The sequence below is a fragment of the Malaya genurostris genome, chromosome 2 (genome assembly GCF_030247185.1).
Source record: "Malaya genurostris strain Urasoe2022 chromosome 2, Malgen_1.1, whole genome shotgun sequence".
NCBI lineage: Eukaryota > Metazoa > Arthropoda > Insecta > Diptera > Culicidae > Malaya > Malaya genurostris.
The window spans coordinates 348,980,254-349,005,252 of record NC_080571.1 but is presented as its reverse complement, the minus strand read 5'-3'; the positions used below and the strand labels follow the sequence as shown (position 1 = coordinate 349,005,252).

General features: G+C 37.8%; 1 protein-coding gene across 1 annotated transcript in view; it reads left to right on the top strand.

The window, feature by feature from the left end:
• LOC131432073 (cadherin-related tumor suppressor) overlaps positions 1–24,999 on the top strand; it is a 317,261-nt gene that overhangs the window by 20,441 nt on the left and 271,821 nt on the right. The window contains exon 2 of the mRNA XM_058598123.1: positions 15,271–15,639. The gene's annotated coding sequence lies outside the window, so the exon portion shown is untranslated. The remainder of the gene's footprint in view (positions 1–15,270; positions 15,640–24,999) is intronic.

The window sequence follows — 24,999 nt, the reverse complement described above, 5'->3', positions numbered from 1 at the left end:
ATCAAGATCAATCTAATCAGACTCTCGTGCAATTGCGGATTCAAAAATGTGACGATTGATTCAACTGTTTGATTGTAGATCATTAGAAATTTTGGTTGCCTTGTTCCACATCAAAGGCTCGAACATGGGGCTGATCTTTGTAGTTTTTATTTTGCAATATGTAAATCATGCTCTTATTCGCAAAGAAATGTTATTGTAGTTGAAAGTTATCATGACAAGATATAGTTATACAGTTTTGGTAGGTATGGATTCTATAAATCTATAAAATTGAACAAAAACGTTGTTATATGTAATTTTTGGTGTTCGTTCCATAGTACTTTTCTAGAGTTATGAAAACGATATTAATTTTGTAACTAGTGAATGTGCCATTGTTGTGTTTGCAATTAATTTGAACAATCGTCAAAGATGTCATCTCATGTTTTTGGGGGCAACTTCAATTGTGTGGGGCAGAAATTTGTTCGTACGTTTTGTTTTCTTTAATTAATTATACCCCTTTCCTAAGGGGGTGCGTTTGACTCCATCTACCCCGAACTGAAACCTGATGATTTAGAATGTCAGTGTTTTCGGAAAGATTACCCACATTGGTGGGAGGAACATCTACACTGAAAATAATTTGCACGCTAGCATCATGTGCAAAGCATTTGAACTATCACTACTTGTAGAACACATGAAATTCATGAAAATATACACTTAACTCATAAAATGAGTGTAAAAACTGTTAATATTTAGTGGAAATCATGCTACATTTATCTGAAATGCACATCTAAACGATAAGATATATCGTTACCTCTAGATTTTATAAGAATTTCATACGAATGTCATTCTTTTCCGCATGTAGATTTCAATTGAAACGCGGTTTGATTCGATCAAGTGTTTTGCACATACATTTGTGCTGTACTCATTTTCACTAGAAAATTAAGTGTTTAACACATGTACTTCGATTCAATGGAAAAACACATCACATCACAAGGCAAAACACATCGAAGCTAAGTGAAAAATAATCTAATTTTGTATCTTAGTGAATTTGCACATGAAATTTTAAAACAAATCGCTTTGGTTATGTATTGAAATGAAAAACCATATTAAATTGAAGTGCTGTTTACTATGAATCGATCGTGCAATTTTGTATCAGTGTAGCTTAGATCCAATTGTAATAAAAGCTGATGTTAGAATAATCACAGTAGGCGGGTGTATCGGACGCAACACTCATTCGCTCCTGTCAAAGTTCTAGAAAGCAAATTTTTTTTGAATGTTTTTGTATTAAATTGGAATGCATTTCTAACATTTGAAGGTTTGCCTTTCAACAAGTGTGATTTTCATGATCAGTGTTAAGTTGTGCGGAGCTGAGCTCGATGCTGGTTCGGTCGAATACTCCGGTGACGTCGCATAACTCGAGCCGATAAGTAACTGATGGAACGGGCTATCGTCAGCCAAAAAGATTTTCTTCAAAATGTGAATTAAGTACATCGAATTTCTGTTGAAATGAATTTCTTATATTACTATCAATGAAATGTAAATCGGCAGCTCATTGTGAAATAATTTTACAAATTATAAAAAGGCTCTCTCAGAATAAATACCAAAAACTAGAACTTTGAGCAGATTAAATTTGTGTTGATCTCAACTGTCCAACTGTCCAACTATCGTAAGACAAACCCCCATTTGCATATGTTATGTACAGCGAATTGATGCAACCTCACACACAGATTCGATCGGAGGTTTGGTGGAAAGTTTAACCTCTACGCAGTTTTGCAAAGATATGCTTTGCAATTGACCGCTTACACAGGAAAGTGCATATGGTAAGAGACGGGAGAACTAGCAGCTAAAACAAACCCAATAATAACAACAAAAAAGAAGCAAAAAAAAAACGTTGACTGGAAGATGCAATATCCGTAGAACCAACTAACAGAACGATTGCGATAAGCAACTGTGGCAGTGAGAGGGGGACACTAGACAACGACGACGACGACGACGACGTCCGCACTGGATATATGGACATGACCACGGTACCATCAACAAGTCATGGAAGAAAGCGTGTACACACGAAATAATTGAAGCAAATAGAGAAGTAAACAAATAGAGAAATATAAATACAAATATAGCAAGGCAAGGCAGAAAGGTAAATTACGAGTATCTCCGACTGTAGAGGCCGACCCACCGGGAAACGGGAACGAGAGTTTGCCGGGAAAATAAGTGTTGTATTCTCTGGTATGGTGGCATCAGAATCTATGACCAGAGTGGAAGGATGGTCGTCGATCGGTGCAAGCGGAGCGAAAAAATCAAACGTAATTGGAAAGACAAACAAGGAAAAATGAAAATTCTTCGGCCGATGCTCCAACGAGATGAATAATAAATTGAAAAGTGCAGGACAGTGCTGCAGTAGCACGTACATGTGTACGGATATCAAGAGAAAGTGCAGCAGAAGCAGCAGCAGCAGGGGGTTCAGCAGGGAATGCCACCACCGGCCGAAGATTGCCAACAGAAACGGTTCATCGCTGATTAAAATAAACTAGCGTTCAGCACAGTTTGGACATTAGAATTCGAAGCATTTCATGCCCTTTCCTCGATTCGTGTTTGTGAAGAGCAAACACGGCAGAATTAAATGCGTGCACCAATCGCCTTCAATCGAACATCCCCAATCCTAGAATACGAAATTATTGAAAAGCACAAAATTTTTCTCGGATTGCGATATCTGGTCCGGAATTATTCAACAGTTGTTATTCTGGTTACCATCGCTGGAAATGTCGATTGTTCGTCAGCATCATTAGAACTATTCAGCACTACCCAATCCGCCACTTCGGTCGAGAACTGGAAATCGTAAGCAAACCTAAAACATCAAGTCATGCTGATCATCACTCTGCATAGCTTTGCCGGTCGAGCTTGGAGCGGTATGGTCCGTAATTTTTTTTATCTTCTTTCAAGTTCTCCTCCGTTTGTTCGATCCCTTTATCGTCGTGTGTATATTTCCTAATCTAAGCGCGAGTCCTCGTTCGGGTTTACCGCACCGACCAACTTTTTTTCTCTCTCTCTCCGACACCAGTCTGCTTAATTGACGAGGCTGAGGGTTTTTGAAAACTAATTCCAATTAACATCTTTGAACAAACAGAAGTACGTATTTATATGAAATTATATATAATTGTATAATTGAATTCTTTGTGTACGGAGTTGAAACTAGGAGTTGATACAATCCAGCTAGGGTTCCTGTTTCGTTGTGCGCTGTTCTCATGCTACTTGATTCAGCAGTTTTTCGACGGCCGATTTCTAAATTTTGCACATCAAGTCTGTATCATACTTGGATCTGCACGAAACAGAAGTTATGTGATTTTTGTACGAATTTTCTATTTGTTTACAGGATCAATTTTCACGTTTTCAATTGTTCGCTTATGAACTGAATAAAAATCATCGCAAAAATTCACGCATCTGTGGCTTTATTGAAATATTAAATGATTCAGATTATTTAAATTTGAAGTGATTAAATTACTGTTGAAGTCCGATATTATACCTACTGTTACTGTTATTTTCATATCCCGGAAATTCGGAATATATTAGAGTCATATGATAATGAGATTTTACGATGGTTATATTTGAAGTTACAATCGATTTTGTTATAAAATGTATGGATTATCTCTTGAAATTCAATGATTTTCCTAGATTTCTGAACATTTATGTTGCCAAAACGGAACTATGCTACTATGCTGAGAAGTACGGTATTCAATTTTTCTATTACTCAGGAACGATTGGATTGGAAATTCTGTCTAATTTTAATTCCAAGCATCATTTCATTGTACTTCGTCCAAAACTCCTACTATTGGACGGAAATGTTCGGATCTTCTTCACAAAAATATAGATACCTCTGGTCATAATTAACGGATTCTTACTATCTATGGCTTATTTAATTGGAATTACGATAAGGTATATAAATTTGCAACTATTTGGTTGATTGGGACAGTTATGAAAACGCAATTTATGACATAACAGTTTGTATAACTCAAACATAAAGTAAACATCAGATCTAAAAACAAAAATAGTAGCCTTCATGCTTTAGGAAGACCTTTTATTTGCAGCTAGTTTGGTCAAAATCGGTTGAGCCATCTCTTAGAAAAGCGTCTCTTATTTGTGTACCAACATACAGACACACAGACAGACATTAGCTCAATTCGTCGAGCTGAAACGGTGTAGAATAGAGTATTTAATCCGGAGCTGCAAATTGGTTGCCAAATCTGAAAATTTCCAAAGAACTTCTCAGAGAAAAAGGAAAACGAACTCAAACCAGTTCTGTCGAAATTATTTGTTGGTATTGTCCATATTCTGGATGAAGTTAGAATAGCCCGATCGCAAACAACTATCATAACGGTTCAACGCTAACAGTAATAGCGCAGTATTTTCACCATAGGGTAGTAATATAGGACCGTTATTGCTCTTCTGGTACATAAATGCCATATGTTCCTTGAATCAAAGTGAAACTCTTTATTGTTCATGGGACCTTTGCAATATTGACCAAAGATTTAATGTGAAATTGTTGTTACTGAATCTTTCTATATCTAAATGCCCGTTCGTTATCATAAATCAGAGTATAATGTTATTGAAGATGTGAATCGGTGTGAAGTATTTGGACATACACTTTGACTCCATGCTGTCAGGGAAATATTGAGAGCGAGTTATTTAGATGAAGACTGTTTCGTCGAAATAAATTGAACCAAAGAACGGACATTCACCCAGAAGGCGTTTCGCCGAATGGGTAATTTCGTCGAAAAGGTTTTTTCGCCGAAAGAGTAATCGCACCGAAAGAATTTTTCAACTGAAAATATCGTACAGAAAGTAATTATCGCTTATCAAATGACCGTAAATAATAATCCAGATAAAATTCAACTGAATTCATAAAAACAAAAAAAAAAGCGAATGGTAGAGAACTTTGATCAAATCTAAACCTACTCTATTGAGCGGTTAGTGGAATGAATCCATTTAATCCCACTAAATTTAAAAAAAAAAACTATAATAACTATGGATCCGACTTCCGGTTCTGAAATTACAAGGTGATATGCACCTATAATATGAAAATAATATCACTCACTTTTGTCAAAGATGGGTCAACCGATTTTTGCTTTTTTTTTAGATTTTACTGAAAGGTACTTATGTTGTTGTTGTCGTTTATTAGCGGCTTTAACCACGTTTGGGTCGTTCACCGCATGAAAGGTACTTAGATATTATAAGAATATTCCGATTTTTATTCAGATCCAACTTCCGGCTCCGGAGATAGGGGGCATAAAGTGAAACTTCAACAGTAGTTTATCATATCGTCCAACGGCTCCGCAAATTTTCCTTTAAAATTATGATAAAAACGATGTTTTATTCAAACTAAAAATTGGTCCTTTATTGTACGAGGTTTAACCTCGTCATAGTGTCATAATTTGAGCATAATGAAAACCGGATGAAATTTAAGTTATTCCTTCACAAATTTTCGAACTTTTGATCGAACGCTCTTCATCAAATTCCGGACAAGTGTTGCATCGCCTTTTATGGACGCTTGAGCCCAATTTTTTTTTAACTCTTTCATGTTCTCAGCTGCCTTACCAGTCTTCTTGAAGACCCTCTTCACGATTGCCAATAACGTTCCATGGGTCGAAGCTGAAGGCGCTTTGGTGGATTGATATTTTTCTCAACGAAATTTATACCCTTTTCCGCAAGCCATTCGAGAGTGGTTTTGGCATAGTGAGCCGACGCCAAATCCAGCCAAAACAGTGGAGGTGTACTATGCTTCTTATATAAAGGTAGCAATCTCTTCTGGAGACACTCAGATCGATAGATTTCTTCATTTATAGTTCCGGTAGTGTAAAAAATGGTTGACTTCAAACCACAGGAACATATTGCTTGCCATACCAGTACCTTTCGACCAAATTTCTCCACTCTCCAACGACGACAGTAAACTGTTGTGGACCTGGAAGGGTTTTTGAGTCCTCCTTATCGTCCATCAAAACGCATGCATCCGGACACTGCAAAAGACGCGAATACAATTTTCGGGCCCTTGCTGCTGCTCGCTTCTTCTGTTCTACACTTTGTTTCGAGATTTTCTGCTTCTTGTAGGTCTTCAGGTGATTTTGCCTCTTGATACGCTGGATCATTCCGACACTCGTTCCTGCGTTTTTGGCCAAATTACGTATTGAAATTGATTTGATCTTCATGATTAGAGATACCACTTTCTGGTCCAGTTTCGGGTTGGAAGACCCGGGTTTTCTGCCTCTTCCTGGTAGCTCATCTAAAGAATAGTGTTCCCCAAACTTATTAATGATGGTTTTAACATTGGCTTGATGAATTTCAAACCGCTTCGCCAATTTTTGCATAGTAATACTCTTCTCACTTAGCCATGTGTCCAGAACCTTAATTTCCACTTCCTTTTCAATACACGACATTTTGAAAACGCAGAATTTCAGCCGCACAAACAAGTAAACAAAAGAAAGCTGACAGCCAAACGTACAGCATGCTATGATCTGAGCGTAAAAAAACATTACAAACACATGCGTACAACACAAATATATGTGAATAGCTTATTTTCGATACACTCCTTATGACTGTCAGTGACATCTATGCCAAGTGTCACGTCAAAACAGTTCAATAGTAGAAGGATTTTTAACGGAAGAGAAACAAGTCGGATTAGTGGGATAAGGAGTGTATCGAAAATAAGCTGTCCACAAATATTTCTTTCAAACTATGATAAAAAACGATACTTTATTCAAACTCAAAATAGACCCTTTATTGTACGAGGTTAAACTTGAGCATAATGAAAACCGGATGAAATTTAAGTTATTCCTTCATGAACTTTCGAACTTTTGATCGAACGCTCTTCATCAAGTTCCGGACAAGTAATGAATCACTTTTTTTGGACGATTGAGCCCAAATTTTTTGAACTTCTGCATATTTCAAGCAGCCTTACCAGTCTTCTTGAAGACCCTCTTCACGATGGCCCAGTAACGTTCGATGGGTCGAAGCTGAGGACAATTTAGTGGATTGATCTCAACGAAATCTATACCCAGTGGAGATGTACTATGCTTCTTATATAGAGGCAGCAATATCTTCTGGAGACACTCAGATCGATAGATTTCTGCATTTATAATTCCGGTAGTGTAAAAAATGGTTGACTTCAAACCACAGGCACGAATTGCTTGCCATACCAGTACCTTTCGACTGAATTTCTCCACTTGAATCGACCTGTCCGCATTGCTCACATCCTCCCCAACGACGACAGTAAAGTATTGTGGACCTGGAAGAATTTTTGAGTCCTCATTAACATAAGTCACATCGTCCATCAAAACGCATGCATCCGGACACTGCAAACGACGCGAATACACTTTCCGGGCCCCTGTTGCTGCTTGCTTCTTCTGTTCTATACTTTGTTGAGAGATTTTTTGCTTCTTGTAGATCTTCAGGTGATTTCACCTCTTGATACGCTGGATCATTCCAGCACTCGTTCCTGCTTTTTTGGCCAAATCACGTATTGACATTGATTTGTTCTTCATGATTGGAGATACCACTTTCTGGTCCAGTATCGGGTTGGAAGAAATTGGTTTTCTGCCTCTTTTTGGTAGCTAATCAAAATAATAGTATTCCCCAAACTTATTACTGATGGTTTTAACACTGATATGATGAATTCCAAACCGCTTCGCCAATTTTTGCATAGGAATACCCTTCTTACTTAGCCATGTGTCCAGAACCTTAATTTTCACTTCCTTTTCAATACACGAAATTTTGAAAACGCAGAATTTCAACCGCACAAACAAGTAAACAAACGAAAGCTGACAGCCAAACGCACAGCATGCTGTGATCTGAGCGTAAAAAACCATCAATAATACATGCGTACAACACAAATATATGTGGATAGCTTATTTTCGATACACTCCTTATGACTGTCAGTGACATCTATGCCAGGTGGCACGTCAAAATAGATTAATAGTAGAGGGATTTTTCACGGAATAGAAACAAGTCGGATTAGTGGGATAAAGAACTGTAATGTAATCAGTAGAGAGTTGATTATGAAGTATTTTACCATTACTGTTATTTTTTTCCATTGGACATGCTTGGCCTCTAAGTCTTCATTTACTTTCGTATTAGTCGATATCTCGTGAGTTTTGCAAATCTCCTTTGAAGAAATTTAAAGGTTCACTAATGCATTGGAATGGCAAATACGCTTCAGCGATAATGCCACGAGCAGATGTTTTTGATTGGTACAACTTGTTCAAATAGGGTCGAGAACTCGTTGACGACGAACCACGTCCAGGACGTCCATCAATATCAACTGACGATGAACACTTCAAAATAATCAAGAAATTGGTGCTCGAGAATCGAGGATTAACAGTTAGAGACCTTACTGGGATCGTTGAAATATTCCCATTTGGGCGTAAGAAAAGCACCTCGATAATGCACCGTCGCATACTGAATTGATTCTTCCACAAACACCGTATTCGCCTGATTTAGCTCTTTGTGACTTCTGAGTTTGCTGAAACTCAAACGACCGCTCCGGGGAAACCGTTTTAAGTTAATTGAGGAATATCGTGAATCGCTACGCGCATTGAAGGCTCGGATTCGAGGATTGAAAAAAAAAAAACGTTGGCACAAGTGTTTGCTCGTTTTTTAAAATCACAGTAAGAGCAAATTCAACAGCGGGAAGTTTTATATGGGCGAACTATAATGGAACTAAAACTGGAACAAACCGTTTTAGTTTTATTTATTTATTCGAACAGTTCTACTGTCAAATTTAAAAGTGGTATACGCTGCTGTTCTATTTTTTGTATTTTTGAAACACGATTAAAACGTTGCTGGGGCTGCCAGTTTATCTTGTTATAATTTCCAGATTTAAATTTTAAAACTGACATAAATTAAGCATCTAGAACTGGAACACTCGTGAACGTGCCCTAAGCATTTGCTGAAGTATGTCCATTCGTACTAGTTCAGTGTCTTCGTGCGGTAGAAATTTCAGGAATATTCAATTTATGCTCATAGTTATAGCACAAACGAATTTCCAGACATGACAGTAACGATCTTTTTTTGGCACACATCTACGAAATCTGTTCAAAAAGTTCCCGGAATTTTTTAATTGCGCGCGTCTGGAGAGCCCGGTGGTCAAAATCTTTTTTTTATTGTGTTGGTACATATGTCCCTAATGTATGGTAAAATTTTCAGCTGTATTCATTGTTTACATTCTGTCTTGTAGCGGCTGGTGTAGACGTGTTTTTTTGAGCTCGGCGATTTTTGTTAGTTTAAACAATGAAAGAATTGAAAAGTCAAAGAATTTGTATTAAATTTTGCGTGAAAATGAAATAAAGTGTAACCAAGTGTGCGAAATGTTACAGAGAGCCTACGGTGAGTCTGCTATGAAAAAAACAAGTGTTTACGAGTGGTATAAGCGTTTCCAAGATGGCCGCGAAGACGTTGAAGACGACGAACGCTCCGGTCGACCCAGCATGTCAATAATCGATGAAAATGTGGGAAAAGTGGAAAAAATGATTATGGATGATCGCCGAATCACTATTAGAGAAGTTGCTGATGAAGTTGGCATATCAGTTGGCTCATGCCATCATATTTTTTCAAATGTTTTGGGCATGAAACGAGTGGCAGCAAAATTCGTTTCAAAACTGCTGAATTTTGATCAAAAAAAAAGTTCAGGAATGTAATGTCAGAGACATAACTGGATACCGTGAATACGAATAAAACTGACATTGTTACTTCATACTTCCGAATATAAATTAGTTTATCGATAGTGTGAATTGCGCAAGTTTTGCCCTTTTACACTACTAGAATTTGAAACGATACACCTAAACTACAGTATAGATTAGTTACATTAAATATTCTTACACACAAATATTACGAAATAACCGGTATAGTTCCTTATGATAAAATAATGGTGGTTCTGAAAAGAACTTTTTATGAAGGCGTTCGTTCCTCGATCGCACCATAATCAACACGATGACAACGACAGCCAAATTCGAAATGAATGGCTTCTGAGTCGGTGCTATGTATTTTATATAGCAAATCTGCAGAAAGTTTACTATAAACTACAACTGGTTGTAAAATGGGCCGTATATAGTATAGTGAAGTAAAATTTCGCATAATTCTTTGGGTGTAAAATAATAATTCTAAATGGCACCTTAGAGAATTTTCATGTCAATTATTTCATTTCGGATTCCAATATTTAGTAAAAGATACTATCAAAATGCTGTACGAGATTAATTTCTGGCATCCCAGAAGAGCCAAATTGTGTAATTTTCTAAGATATTAAATATTGATTGGATATAAACGATTTTAAACACAGTTGCGAATTTAGAACTGTGAAAATTGCAAAAAACTGATCGAATTATCTTAGATTTGCACTACACTGATAATTTTAATTTTCGATTTACAAAGAAACAATCTTTATAGCTCTTTAGGTAACATTTAGAGCCATTAGAAGGGCTGACTTTGCAGAATGTTCCACATTGTTGTCCATTTTCCGTTCTATTTTGCTCCAATGCAAACGACCACCAACAGGATGATGTAATCGATCTTCTTCGAAGGGAAACTGGCTCTGCGACCTGAGCGTTTGAGGATTTATACAACGCTTAAGGTCTGCTCTCATTACTAGCTACTGCTCCACCCGACGACCGAAGTCTAAATGAAAGCATTGACGACTGCTGCTCCCGACGATTGGAGTCCAAATGAAAGCACGACCTAAGCGTTTGAGGCTGTATACCACGCAAAAGGTCTGCTTTCATTGCCAACTGCTCCACCGGACGACTGAAGTCCAAATGAGAGTTACGACCTGAGCGTTTGAGGTTTTTAACCACGCAGAAGGTGCACTCTCCGAAGCTGCTAGTTGATTAAATCATTCCCACGACGTCTGCATCCATCCAACGCACAAGAAGAAATGATGGATTTTCGATGGATTTCCCCTTTTATACGCAGTCAGTTGAAGATATGTGCCTGACTACCACAAAATCGTCGTCCTTGCGCGAAAAACCCAAGCGAAAGTAAAGAGTTTTCCGCGTTGTTTTCAAATTTTGAGAAAACTTAATTTTTTAGTTGTTTGTGGTTATCTCACACTGTTCAAAATATTATCCTAAATTCCTGATCATATTTTTGATGAAATGGTGAAAGAATTATGTTGCTACCAATAATACAAGTCGAGATATTCACGATTAAGTTCTGCCCATTCTTCCATATGGCTAATTTTGAAAAGGCACCCCATAGTAAAGTAAGTCGTATTCACGACAAAACAAACGCATTACCATCGCTCAGGAGCTGTTAAACGACGTCAACGACGATCCAAATTTACTTGAAAGGGTCATAACTGGTGATGAAACATGGGTGTACGGTTATGATGTCGAAACAAAAGCACAATCGTCCACGTGGAAGCACCCAACGTCACCAAGACAAAAATCGCCGAGCTCAAAAAAACACGTCTACACCAGCCGCTACAAGACAGAATGTAAACAATGAATACAGCTGAAAATTTCACCATACATTAGGGACATATGTACCAACACAATAAAAAATAATTGACCACCGGACTCTCCAGACGCGCGCAAATAAAAAATTCCGGGAACTTTTTGAACAGACCTCGTCTGGTCCTCCGTGAAACTGGCACCAATGGTGATAAATTGGTTGCACTGCTGAGTTCCCATCATCGCATTATTTAATGTCAAACCGTGAGAACCCTTTCGCTACGTTAGCACATTTGTACACGCAGAGAAATGGAGCATGTTTAAAATAACAAAACAGGTAGTAGAATTTTCAATATGATTTATGTTTATTTCAAGCTAGAATATGATTGTTTTGAACCAATTTCTCTCTTAAATATAAAAAATGTTCACTGCTTGATTTGAATCTAAACTTTGGTTTAACCAAACGAAAAATTTATTTTCTCCCAATGAATTTTGTTGTTGATATAAATTAACTATTTATTACATGTCAACTAAAGTTGAATTGACAGTATCGAAATCTCCGTGTTGACTCAATCCCGCTGTATCTTTATTTCAAGAAAAAAATAGGTTTAATTTATCTATGATCTTATTTGTGTACTGATATAACTAAGTTTACTGTTAAAATGAACCGTAATAGTTTTATTTCCAATAGACAAGAGCATTTTTCCCACGAGAATAATCCAGGGCATTTTTTTATCTCCCGCGGATAAAGTTTTTTACAAGTTTTATAAAAAAAAGTTTATCTGCTTCTTTAATTAACTAATGGATTTTCAATAATTCAAGCGTATGTATCGATAATTGGAAAGGTTTTGAAAATTAACATTACATAACACAACACTTTGCAAAAAATATTTCATGCAGAATCTCTATTTTGACTGTTGGACCACCGAATCGTTGGATGCTATAAAAATTAAAAAATCAGGGCTTGATAGTGGGGTATGTAAATAATTCGATCGTCTAGCGACAAAACGGGTCACAGTCTTGAAAAAATGCAAAATTTAAAAAAAAATGTGCATTAGGAAATTGACAACAAATAAAAGTAGTATCAAAAATTACTTCATTAAATTAGTATTGAAAAAAATTATTTTATTCCTGAAATCAAACAAAAATGTATGGTTTCAACAATCAAAAGCGTTAGTTGAAATAACTAATTTCAAGGAAATTTATTTCAACTAAAAGGTTTTGTGTATTTAAAGTGTTACAATTATTGACTTTACCTAGAGTTCGTTTCATTTAAAACTATATTTTAAGTTGAATTTACTGTAAAATTGTTTGTCAAGAGATTGACAGGAACGCGCAAGTAAAATATTTGTTATTTTTATCAAACTGTTTATTGAAACAAACTAATCCACCGAGAAATATAAACGATCATGTTTTGTAGTTTCAATTAGCAATATTTACAATATCAAACCAGATTTTCTTTTGTCACTATTTCAACAAAAATATTCGTTGGGTGAAACCAGACCCTGTCAGCTTGGAGCGATATCAATCTTCAGTTCAGCAACGCCATCGCACGGCAGCACATTCAACATATCATGTCAATTGTATGGGTGCGCAGTGCTGCTATTTTGGCGCGCACGAATTTGACATTTCTCTCCCCTACTTTTGTGTACGAGATTCGATGCGGACTCGCCTGAGGGCGTCAAGCTCGCAAAAAAGGATGTTGCTCGGGAAATGTGAGAGCTGGATATCTTGTTAATATGAAGTCTTTGGTGTAACCCAAATTTGGTTATTTTTACAATTTTTTTTCTCTGCGTGTATATATTGAGATTTCATGGCACACTTTGGTCGAAATGATAACAATGCAATTAATCTCGCGCTCCACCAAGCGGTGAGTGCGGTCATTTTAGAAGGTACCGGGAACGGACCAGATTTTTTTAAATACTTGTAAGCACATACATGTCTTTATTATTTATCTTTGGATATAGTAAAGTATATTAAAGTAGGCCATGACAATATCTGTACAGTGGAATAGTAATTTATCTCAAGATAATACGTAGCCTACTACATCAAGTGGTTTGAGGAAAAACAAACATGTTTTTACAAATTCTGACATCACAAATTTGCAACGAGGTAATGTTTTCTTATTGTGTTTAAAACTGATGCTAATTGGAGAGCGTCTTGAAAGGTGCTTGGAGCTCGTTTTCCTACGTAAACAATTCATTAGATTTTATACTGAAACTCTTAGGCTAACCGAAAATACCCAGTCACGATTGTAAAGCAAGAAATCTAGTTTCCCAGCAGCAAGTGTGCAGATTTCCGCTTTTTTTTTCTGATGTACACAGAATGAAAAATGTGCGTTTGTCATTCGACGCCAATGTTCCCTTGGGTGGAGAGAAACAGAACGAGCCTAATAGCACAAAAAATGTTGAAAAGTAAACTGTAAAATGCTTTTCGCACAGCTCACTCGCGCCTGTTGGAAATGTTGGCTAGAAGCTGGACGGACCAGGACGGACCACAAACCTGCCGTTTCGGTTTCGTTCGCACTGCATGCATTATTGCGAGATGTTCGTAGTTTCCACCGCAACAGTTTCCTCCCTTTTTCTCTTGTAGGTGTACTCGTATACTGGGCGGATTGGTCTCCGCTGGTACGCTTGTCGCCTTGGAACACGGCTGAGTAGCCTTGAATCATCGTCCGACGATCTTTGCTCTCGTTGTTCCCGGGGTACCCGGGGAACACGATGAAGACTGCTGTTGTGTTGCTGCCGTGCTGCTGCTGCTGCTGCTGCGAATCTTCAGCTTCGTGTCGCTGTCGCACGTCGTTCGTTTTCCGCGCGCACAAAACTCGAACGAAAAGGATTGCCGCATACCAGAAAGCTGTATATTTATGACCGAATGCAGGGGAGAGTCGGTGCCGATGCTTCGTAAGATCGGTAGGCTTCCAATAGCCAGAACCCAGAAAGAATGGTGTAGTGGAATTTTCCTTATTCGTAGCATCTTCACAATTGCGAGAAGCCCTCCTCCTAAGCCTTTAGAATGGCATCAGCCATTCCAGAAAAAAAGGAGACAAAATTCAAAGGTACAACGAAAAATAAGAGAAAAATAAAATGCGGCGAAACGAACGATTTCCGATTCATTCAACAGGCACGATTTTTAATTCAACCCGTGCGATATTCAACACCATTTATACCGAGATTGCTGCGGCTTCGTGCATTGGTCACTGTTTGCCAACCAACATACCTGAAGCTGGAGCTGGTTGTTTAGCTACGCTCTCGTTAAAGTAGATTCTATTTTTCATAACGAAGTGCTATGTTTCTTTTTTTCGAACGTGTGTTTGTTTGACTCATTCTCCGAACCGTCGCCGCTCGGTTTTGTTTTGGTGTACTGTTCTGCGGTCATGTTGAGGGGGGGGGGGGGATGAGAGAGAGAGAGAGAGGAGAAAAAAAACATTTCAGTCACACGCTGTGAAAAACACTTTCGATGTTGAGCTTCGAATCTGACTCGCTTGCTGTGAGCGATCTTGTATTGTTGTTTGCTAGCATTAGTTTAAAAATATACTAGAAGTGAACGAATTTTGTTTCCACGGGCTACTTTGCCCAGTGTGATGGAGAAGCTCGATACTTTGCTAAAACCAAATATACCAACTTACAGCAAGAGACTTCAATGCCTCCCAGCGTGAAACCTCGATGCGGTGAATTGAAAGAATCTTCCACAGCAACAGCAACAGCAGCAGCATCGTAATTTTTTCTCCGTCTAGGTAACCTAGGAGCACCAGCCAATCAACCATATGTCATTTCATTCACGTCACCTCCATCGTCGATAATGATTTATGATTAATCAATCAACGTTTGGTTAACCTTTTTTCTTCTTCTCTTCATTTTTCCAGATACTTCAGCAGATTAGGCTTTTTTACCTTCCAGCAGCTGCCTGTTTTTTTTCTGTGCCTTCAACACGTGCATGTGCGTAATTCTGCTGAAATCCACAGCCACTAATCGGAACCGACTCGGGACTCTGTAGTTGCAGCATAGAGCATAAAGTGAACCGAAGTGATCGTGAGTGTGAATGTGCGGCAGCCTGAAAAACCAAAAAAAAAATCGTTTGAAGTTGAAAGCATATTTCGTTGAAAACAGTACAAGTGTTGATTAGAGTCAAATTAACCACGAACGAGCATGGAATGTGGGGGACGTCGGCAACGACAACCACAACGACAACGACGACGACGGCGACAATAGCGAGCGGCAAACTCGCGGAAGAAGTAAGTGTAAGAAGAGTGAAAAAATTTGACTAATTCATATTTTTTTGTTGTTGTTGTTGTTGAGAAAAGCAAGACAAAACTACCATCCAGTGGAACGCGAATGAAGACCAAAGCAGAGATAAAGAGTTGAGTGTAATGAATAGAGTGGAATGGTTAAAAATGTGGGCTTTTCAGGTCTCGGGCAGGCTCCGTGCTTGTGGCTATGGGGGATCCGAAGAGAAACGAAGAGATAGAGAGAACTGTAAGAATTTGTGTGAAGAGAGTAACTAAGGAAAAACAAGACCATTCGCCAGTGAGCGTGGCAACGGTTCAGGATGCAGCTATGTTTGTGTTGTTCGTAAAAGTTCAATTCGGCCATATTCTGTACATACCTTTTGCCAAGGGTTGCCAGTTTGTCGGTTGAACAAATAGAATTGAATTCAATGGTGGGTTTCTGTGAATTTGCAACTCTGCATAATTGCTTTAGGAATCTATTTGTCATGCAATTGAAAAGCTTCCCGGAGGACACTCCGGCAGACCGATCAGCATATGTGCGAGAGAGTAAATTTTGCTCAATTAGTGTTGGTAGCCTATTTTTGTCTTTCCACCGTCTTCGTTGGTCGGTGCTGGCTGGCATGTTTGTATGTCGGAATAATTAAACGGGCGATCCGGTCGCGCATATGCGAGCGTGTGTCCGGTAGAATAATGGGCTCGGTGGGTTCGTTGAGACGAAACACATTTTTTTCAGAGTATTTCGAGAGTAATAGCACTCCGGCGGAATGAATATTTTACCTTTGGAAAGAAACGAACGAGAGATAGGCAAAGAGCAATGGAGAAAGAGTGACAGAAAGCTTGTGTAATATACATCATAAAACCGGGTTCCTAGTGCCCAATTGGGATGTTCGATGGTGCACTGGGAATGGCTGGTGGCTTGCGAAAGGGGATGCTGGAAAGTATTTTATATATTAAAAATATGATGATGAAGTAAATACCTGTATCGCTTAATATGAAACGGTGCGGTGTGCGGGTCGAGGAAAGGGCTACCCGTACAAAAAAAAGGTGCGGGATTTCAGAGCGGAAGAAATGTATCGAGTTCGAGAGTCCGTGGTTTTACATACACATACCCAGTTCTCGGACCGTCTATTGCTGGCAGAGAAATTTTTTGACCTGTTCGCGCGCAGGAGCTTTCCGATTTTAGCTTAGAATGTGGTGCTTGTGGCAAAATAGATACTACGAAAACAAACCGATTAACGCATGGATGGTTTTTATAGTAAGCTGTGTCCTTACGGTCATTGCGATCGTAATCGGATCAGGGTCAAATACGAAAGCAGCCATTCATCCGAAAGAGCCATTTCACCGAGAGGGTAATTTAACCGAGTCATTCTATTGTCTATCTCACATACTGCCTAAAATTGTTTATCTGATGAGGTGCAAGACGGTCTATTTATACGAACAAAAACACTTGGTAACCAGCGCAAACTTATGCGCTTGCTCACTAAACTCGAATAGTTGCTCAAGTTTGGAAAATGCTCTAATACATGCTGGTATTGGTTCATGGAGCCCGAATGTAGTACGTTTCATATTAATACAGGCCTAATTTGTCAAACGGCGAAAAATTTCATTTGTAATGACTTGGATTAGCATGAATTTTGTAATTGAATTGTAATTTGCTCCATTTATCGGCCAAACAGGTGTGTGCCGCTGTGGCTCAGTCGGTTAACGGACGTACATTGAGATCCAATGATTCTCGGTTCAAGTCGTCCGGCTGCCGTCATCACTATTTTTTTTTGTATTTCGATGAATTTCATGTCATGTAATTTTAATTTCAATCACACAATATTACATGTTCTCGACCGTAAATTTGCGTGAACTGCGACACTATATTTATGTACATCTTATAGGATTTAAAATCCCAGTTTTGTTCCGCAGTGTGTAGCCAAGCGTACACACTTAGAAAAATTCACACCCTTATAGATGCACATAAAAGGAGCGTCGCGATTCACTTACATTCACAATTCAAAGTATGAAAAGATAAGTCATATTATTAACTTCACCGTTCATTTAGCTGAAGCTTACATCGATACAGACGTAAAATTTATTTTTACATGTTAATAGATGTAATATTGTGTCATCATCGAAAAAATTACGGCCCGCTAGAACTTACGTCAAGCGTAAATTTAATTTTTTTCTAAAAGTTTAGAGATCCTTGAGAAGCGTGAAAGTTGAAAAATGAATAACGGGTGAAATATATTCTGAATTATACTCTCTTGATTTACTTCAAAGCATTTGGGTTTATTATAACAACCAGACAATTTTTCGTGTTACTGTTCAATTAACTAAGCGCAAGCAAAAAATTGACTAATGTGACAACCAAAATATTAGTTGTTTTTTCTGAATTAGATGGGTTCCAATTTGGTACAACTAACCAATTGATGTTTTTTTCGATATCGGTGATGTTTATTTCGATTCGATTTTATTGAACATACTGGAATCTAAGCAGTAATTGAATACAATTTTCATTTGGGGACTAGAAGTTGGGGTTGGATTTTTATTTATACAAATTTTTTCATCAGGCCAATTCGCGTACAAGCTTTACGTGGCCGAATGAGACATGTTTTTATTAGATAAAATAATTTTTTACCGTTGGATCTCGTTGTCACCCTTTTTCTAGGGGTAGAAGAGCTTCCATTTTTATCTTGCGATGATTGAGGGGCACTTTGTCCGTGACTCGTCTCGTCCTCCATTGCCGCATCGGTGGTATCGTTGTTGGTTTCCGTTTTCTCTTCGTTTTCCTTGTAATTCGCAGTCTTGGGTTCGTTGTTAGTTGCTGTAGACGCGCCTTGTTGTGCATTAATTGTAGTTGCTGGTTGGTTTGATGGTGCAACAGGAGTACTGCGCTCACTAGTTTCCGTTGTTGACCGGTTGTCCTTGTTTTTGTTTGTTTTGTTTGTTTTCGCAGTTTCAGTGCAAGGTTTGCCGTAGTGAGCAGGTTGTTCACAAAACTGGCATGTAACCAATTGATTTTCATACGTAATCAGCGTTTTACGCGGATGTATCGCGTCTTGATCACAAATGATGTAAGATGGAATTGCTTTACGTAGTTGCATACGTACCACTCGCACGCCGTTATTAACCAAAGCAAATACAATTGCATCTCTTTCACGTTTAAACATAATGTACACACAGTTAGACGCCTTGTTGAATTGAATCTCATTTACATCATTAACGATTAGATGCATTTGTTCCTTAAGCAAGATTTCAATTTCGGTTGCTGCTGGTCTAACTTTGCAGCGCTTGAAATCAATACAAATTGAATTTTGTCTTGTAGGCCAAGTTTCAGGCTTTGTTAAATCGTATTTGCCCATTTCGTACACTCTATTATTCACTGCACTGTATTGTCTTTGTTTCTATCGTCTCGACCGTAAGCAATTTTCGACTGTGTCGGATGAGATGCGAGCACGAACTGATGGGGTTGGGGTTGATTTTTTTAAAAGTTTTCATTACAATGGTAATAAAAGACACCGTTTGAGCAACGTTATTTTGCTTCAGTATCTCAATATCGCACTGTTTATAGAGAAATGCGGAACCACGACAGCAAATTAACGCTATCTGGCATTTCAATCGCCCCTGAGTGTTCTTTCAGAAAGCTGTATTCTGATTGATTTATTGCAGATGAGCTTTCAGCTTGCAGATATAGAGCTGTCATAATTCTTGGGACTTATAAAAGGCTGTTTTACAGCAATTATTAGTGCTTACTGGATAAGTAGGTCCCGAGATGGAATTTATCATCAAAATATTCACAGGCCATTTAACAGTTTTTACCCAACCATTTCTAAATCCATTTTCAAGTATGTTGTTGAAGAGCCCAACGCTAAGGATGCACATTCAAAAAAAAATACAATTACTGTCAGTTCTCTGCAGCAGTAATTTTTTAACGTTCAATTTTTTTGATTGCATTGCCTTGAACTGTCCTAAAATTCTCTCCTCGCAGATGAAATTAAAATATTTATATTGCCGAAATAAGAATAAACGTCAATGAAAGCTCGTTCTACAAAAAAATCTTATTTTGTTTTCTATACTTTCACTTACGCGGAACGCAAGTACGTAACTGTCATAAATGACATTCTGCATTGAACATTTCTGGAAAAAAGAAGAGGATTTTTGTTTTACGTTTGGCTGGCTTCTGACCGGATTCGGAAACAGAACTTTTTTTTACCTTGATGGCCATCTAGGAGTTTTGGTTGCAAGTGACTAGCTTATGCTAAGCGCACATGATTATTTCTTACGTTTCGTCTTCAATTTATCAGTGCATAGCAGTTCTTATTGAGCTGCCACGCCACTCAGTAAGCACACGCAAAGCGTAAAGCATTTCTACACGAAATAGCTAAGTTGTACCGAAGTACACTGTCTTTACTGAAGAAGTCTCGAAATGGTTATGGAAAATTCAACGGATACGTTCTCTAACCCAATAATATAATTTATTTTAGAAACAACGGGGGTGTGAAACCACAATTTTAATATTGCAATTTTGCGATCTGGGGGTTCTCCGCGTAACTATAAGATAAGGAAAACTAGCTTTGAGGGGGCCGGGCAGATGAAGTGATTATATATTTGACTGTAAGGCAGTTGCTTTCGACAGCATAAACGAAAAATAAATAGTTTTCATGAAAAGCCAGCATTTGTAAGAAACTTTCGGTTAAGGGGTTTTTTTTTTGTTTCGATTATAGAGGTTTCAACCTTAAGGTCATTCGCCACTTCGGATCAGAAAAACTTTCTGACTCTATGTGCGGGGTTGGGAATCGAACCCAGGTGGGCTGCGTGAAAGGCATGGACTTACCCATCGCACTATACCCGTCCTCCAGGTTAAGGGGTTACAGGGCTTTAATATTCGTTTATGATTATTTTTCGGAAAAACATTGCGAATCATGCAATTTTTTATGCAAAATTCGAGATATTGTACTTACATACGTCATATAAAAAGATTTAATAGTGCCCTGAAAATTATTGCAGAAACATTTAATAATCCTAGTATACTATTTGCTTTACTGTTATTGTAGTGTTCGGTGAATGTGGATTTAGAGTTATTTGCACTTGAATCACCCACAGTTTTATTTTGTATTTCTAATTGAACTATTAAATATATGTTTAATGATTATGTTCCGATTTTTCTACTGAACGATATTGAACTGTAAATGTAAACTTTTACTGCATCATATTCCAAATAAATCGTTCGTTTAGGAATATTTCTGCATCAATGCCGTTTCTTATTTCCACATAAAGCTTCATGTAGTCTGCATAAATAAGTACTTTTATAAGTAAGAAGGAAATGTCATTAACATACAAAATAAATGGAAGAGGGCCTAAGTTGGAATTTTGTGGAACACCAGAAGTGACATGGATTGGTTCAGAAAATTTATTTTGAAAGCGAACAAGTTGCTTGCGATTCGAGAGGTATGATTTGAGCCATTTTTATGTGTGTCAATACTTTACTGCTTTACTGAATTCAGTGTATAATGTTTCTACGCGGTTGCCATCATCCATTGCATTGAGAGTGAAGATCTCAAATTCTAGTTAATTAGACGCAGTCGAGCGGCCTTTAAAAAAGTCATGTTGATTATTTATAATAAGATTTTTTACCTGCTGAAAAAATTATTATTTACTATTTTTCCGAATAATTTGGGAATACAAGAGATGATAACAACTTCCGGTATAAATGACGAACACTTTTGGTTTGTGTAGTATATAATATTACAAATTTACTCACTAGTTTTACCAACCTGATTATCATAATGCATGAAAAAAAAATCGTCATAAAGTTTGGCTGACACAAAAAATCACGCGGAAGTGATTTTTTCAGTTACTGAGTTTTTTTAGAAAACCTCTTCAAGTGATTTTTTCATGAATGATAATGAAATGATTTTTTTTATTATAATTTGATCATAATGATTGCATGACCAGTGTCTACAAGAATGATTAAAATTGCACTAATTTGTCGCTTGCGCCTTTAGTTGAATAATTTCACTAGAATAATATTTTAACACCTCCCACACCGAATGATCAATTATGGTTAAATAATAATAATTTTAATATCATTTAAATATAGTATAATTTAATGGTGTTGAAATATAATTCTATGAAAAATTCTAATTTAGAACTAGCAATATCATGTTAAAAAACCTGTTTTAATCCACCTAGTGGTGTAATGATGCCTTTCTCATGTATAATAGTGTGGTATTCTTTTAAAAAAAATTTCTCTTCGATTTTTGAAAGAAACCAAGGGATTGCTTGTGCATTAACTAGTATAACATACAGAATGAAACAGTGCTTTGCTCGTGTAGGTCATCCTTAAGAAAACGGCCACCAACTAACATGACGTACAAACTCTACTAGTTTTTATTCAAATTTTGAAGATTTTATACAAATTTTGCCATCGCACTCTAAATGACGATTTAAATGTTTGTTGTACTCGAAAATATGCAGTAATTTTTGGTAGGACCATAAGACCTTTCATTCGACCCTAAGATTGGGAATAACGGTTTTGTGTCCAGTTGACAACATTTTTTACGGTTTTTGTTCCGTCAGTTTAAGTGACGGTGTACAATATTCAACACACTTTACCCTATAACTCCGGAACCGGAAGTCGGATCCGGATGAAATTCAGGAATTCCGTTTGGGACCATGAGACCTTTCATTTGAATCTAAGTTTGTGGAAATCGGTCAAACCATCGCTAAGGAAAGAGAGTGAGATCCATTTTAGTACATATGACTACTATTTCCGGTGCTTCCGGAACCGGAGACCGGGAACCAGGATAATCGGAGTCCGTTTGTTTAGTTGCCTACTGATAATGACTATCGATTTGTGTAGTTTTGAGACCAGTTTAGAAATTTTTTTACGTGATTTGTTTCGCCGGTTTAAGTGGCGGTGTACAATATTGAACACACTTTAACCTATAATTCCTTTCATTTGAATCTAAGTTTGTCAAAATCGGTTAAGCCATCTCCGAAAAAACCTAGTGAGATTATTTGACACACACACAGACATTGCTCAGCTCGATGAACTGAGTCGAATGGTATATGACGCTTTTACTTTTTTACTAGTCGGTTTTTCAAGTGATTGTATAACCTTTCTATATGAGAAAGGCAAAAAATGAAAATATGTATACTAACTTTTCTCGGAAATAGCTGAACCGATGTTCAAGAAATTAGATTCAAATGAAAACTCGTATGATTCCATAGTAAATTTCTGAATTTTATCTTGTTTCGACTGCCGGTTCCGGAATAACGCGATGATTAGTGTAAAAATTCCAATCTAAAATTTATTACTCACTCAGATGGCGTGACCGATTTTCACAAACTTAGATTATAAAATGAATGGTCTGAATTTCATCTGCATCCGATTTCCGGATTCTAGAATTACAGGATAAAAGTGTTGAACATTTCAGACAGTTATACAGAGCAGTGAAGCAAAATACGGAAAATGGGGTTGCTGGAGGCTCAAATCAGCTCCAATCGATAGGTCTTGTCAGTTGATGGCCGAACGTATCCATTCCGGCTATACCAGTCCTTGGCTTTCGGTTCCGGAAAAACCGGAACTAGTGGTCAGAAACTCTAAAATGGAACGAACTCGCTTTTCTTAGCGATGGCTTATGGTCTTATTATTGAATTTTAATCGGATCTGACGTTTGAAATGAATAAAAAATCTTATAAAGAACACCGGTACGTACATGCGGATGAAGAAAACACAACACCGCCTCTACACCCGATAAAGAAAACGAAAACCAACACCAAGTCGATTTTGAAAACAAAAGCGAGTTCATCGGCACCGAGCACACATGAGTCTAAGATTTCAACCCTTTTGAAGAGAACAGAGTCACGACCCAGACTGTAAAGTTATTTTTGTTAAATACGGTGCTAAGGTAAAGGCAGGATAATGAATGATAAAAATTTCGAACCTTCATAAAGACTGTCCCAGAAAGTATGAAGGCAACCAAAAGCCGCTACCATTTCGCAATGGTTCAGAATATGTCAATTTTTAGGACGTCCTGTTGTTTACACTCTTCTCTAACCACTTGTGCAGTTGTTTATTTCGTTTTTCATTAGGTTTCAGTTCGCGATGTGGCTAAAAAAGTGGGCACTTGGAAGTCAAATGTTCTTCGTGCTAAGAAAGTTTGAATCATCGAACCTATAAGAAGCAGAAACATCCAACACGTAGTCCGAAACAAGAAGCATCGATAAGGCCGAGGGTTCGAAAGCTGTACAATACGATTCTTGCTGGAAATTTGAACTGCATAATCATGGACGACGAAACCTACGTGAAACTCGATTACAAATCCTTTTTTTTTATTTAAAAGATATTTTTTATTCAGGCCTTTTTGCGTACATGCTTTACGTGGCCGATTGAGCCGATTTTTTAAATAATTTTTTTTTGAGTTGGATCTCGTTGTCACTCTTTTTCTAGGGGGAGAGGATCTTCCATTTCCCTCCTGCGAGGATTGCTAGTCGTCTCGTCATCCATTGTCGCATCGATGGTATTGTTGTCGATTTCCGTCTTCGTTTCGTTGCTAGTTGCTGTAGTTGCACCTTGTTGTATATTGGTTGCAATTGCTGGTTGGTTGGAGGGTAAGTTGTTAACTGCAGACGGTGTACTTTGTTCTATAGAGGATACTGATGGTTTCGTTGAAGGGGATGCTTCATTGTTGTTGGCGGCTGTCACAGGTGTACTGGGGTTGCTTGGGGTTGGTGTGAAGGAAGCACCGTTGTCCTTTGGTGTAGTTGTCTCCTTGTCCAGTTTATCACATGGCTTACCGTAGTGAACAGCTTTTGTGGCAAGGTTGACATGTGGCCATCTGATTGTCATAGGTAACAAGTGATTTTCACGGAATTCTTGTATCTTGACCGAAAATCACATAAGAAGGTATAGGCCTCTTCAAGTGTATGCGTAACAAACGTACGCCATTTAGAATACCGGGGAAAAAATTCTTCCACTTTTCTTTTTCGATAGAGAGAATCTCTCCGTATTGGGATATAGTTTTGCGAATATAAGAATCGGTGACGCTTGAGTGAAGATCATGCACACGCACTTCTATAGCACTATCATCCATATATACTGGAATGTTGTACTTAATGTTCTCGTGCTCCACATAGTGCACATTGTTATGGTCTTTTGCGAATTGAATTGCATCAAACTCTTTATAAAACTGGATGTAAACAACATTATTCGTCTTATTGCATTGAAGTAAATGCACACGTTTAATGTCAAGATGCATTTGCTTCTTAAGCAAACCTTCAAGTTCTCGTATCGAAGGTCGAATTTTGCACTGCCTGAAGTCAACAACAATTGTATTCTTTCGTATCGGCGGTAGCTTTTGTTCGTTTGGTTCA